Source organism: Gavialis gangeticus, unplaced genomic scaffold (genome assembly GCF_001723915.1).
Source record: "Gavialis gangeticus isolate Ggan-Ray unplaced genomic scaffold, GavGan_comp1, whole genome shotgun sequence".
Classification (NCBI taxonomy): domain Eukaryota; kingdom Metazoa; phylum Chordata; order Crocodylia; family Gavialidae; genus Gavialis; species Gavialis gangeticus.
In genome coordinates, this window is record NW_017729024.1 from 121,796,326 (window position 1) to 121,798,451 (window position 2,126).

Consider the following 2,126-nt stretch of genomic DNA (forward strand, 5'->3'; position numbering starts at 1 on the left):
TTAGATTAGAAGCTGCTACAGCCAATTGGAAATTGAGCTCTATTCAAATAGGCACTGTGCAAACATTGAATCAGAGATTGCTATTATCTGTAAGAGTTTACAATCTGTATAGGCTAGAAGGACAACGAGTTGGAGAAAGAAATAGAATTATCTGCATTCATAGATCAGGAAGAAGAATTTTGTATAGGGTTAGTAGTGTGTGATGACATTTTAAAGCCTAATATAAACGTGGTTATGGGTGAACCAGTGTTACACAATCAGCCAATCTGAAGAGGTCCAGCTATATTTTACCTAGGTTTAAAAAAGAAACTAGCTCTCAGAGAAGCATAAGCAAAGCTATAAGCTGTTATTGGTCTTTCCTCTAGATTTAGCACAACCAGTAATTTGACCATGCAGATAAGGATAATTAGTTTATTGGTGTGAACACAGAAGGATGCATGGAGTAAACCCTGGTTTTTTTCAGAGGTGCTCAGCATTCACCACTTCAGTGACTTCAGAGGCAGTGGCACACACTCACAGAAATCCAGAGTTAATTCAATTTACTTACTTGCTAAACTGAAGCCACTTATTAACAGTCATTTAAAATTATTTATTTGTCTAGTTCCAATACTTTGCTAAGTATTTCGCTGATGGGCCCTTGCCAGGAATGGCTTACAATTTAGACAAATTATGAAGAACACAGAAAAAACAAAACAGGAGCAAGATTGAGTAGTGAATTTAGGTGAGTTATTCCTTATTCCTCAAGTTTTATGTTTTTTAATAATTTTTCTATTGTCTATTTTATTAGCACCATTTTCCAAGAGAGGTGTTATTTCTAGCACACTCATAATTAATGCATTTAAGAAAAAACTGAAAGAAGAAACAGGTGCCAACACCTGGTGGATCAGGTCAAAGACACTGACATGAGTGGGAGAAAGGTAGGAAAGCTTATGTGTTTGCAAGTTATTTCATTGTCAGTGGTGTTGTCTGAGGTTTTATCTTATCTTCAGATTTAGTATTCTTGACAAATAGTGGAGTTGCTATTCTGTAATGTGCTGGGCTGTTTTTTTTAATGTGAACTACAGAACTTCAATGAAAGCTGAGTTAAGTCTGGAAGCATGTGCTGGCTGTTCCCACTAGCCTGGGTACAGGGAATATTCAGCAAGGATGTTTGGTTTCATTAACCTTTAGAATTTTTTACCTACCGTGTGTGATTTTTCCGTAGAATGTCCTTATTTGTTGACGGTAACTTAATACATCCATCCATGACATCACTCTACCCACTGTCATTCATCCTATTAGCTGTAGGCATTAAATGTACATTAATTAGAGATGTGATAGTCATATTTTAGGCTCCCAGGTCTCTGTATTTATTAGCAGTCTCTTCCCATATGTTTGAAATTTCCACATATGTTTAAACCTTTCCAGCATAATCCAGTCTCTCCATGTTTGTATGCAATTTCTCTAAAGATACAAGGAATCTACTGTATTTAATACCAACTGTGGCATAAAAAGAAGTTGGCTATATATGGAGGTCATATGACTGATCCTCCAAACTTTCATTCAATAATTATTTGGGCTACAATTTATTCTGACATATTTATCTGGGCTAAGGGTTGAAAATGCAGTCTTTCTAGTTAAACAGAAAGAAGTAAGTACCAAATGTGAATCTCTTACCGTGTTAACTACTTTCAATTTTATTCAGTCATCTAAAATTGTATATATTATGCCTCAATGGTAAGTATCTCTTCTTAAATTTCATGAAAGAAAAGAATATTTGCATTTTGCAGGGGTTTTTTAATTCACCCATGGAGATTTGTGGCTTTATAATGAGTCTCCAAAATTCTACTCATTACACCCGTCAAAAAGATTTTGCAGAAATATGGAGTTGTGGTGAGTAAATTACACTGAGGAGCTTCTTAGCGTGAATTTTAATCGTCCATAGGTATCGACTCCAAATAGTCTAAGATATATCAGGAACAAAACAATTTCAGTCTTCAATATTGCCAACAACACAATCAAAACTCATGAGGTTAGCTTAAAAGTTGAGATCTATTTTAAAAATATGTTTTTAGGATTCTTTTTTGTTTTTCTTCTGGTTGGGGATCCATTGGGATAGAGTTGCATCATATTTTCGGGGGGGGGGG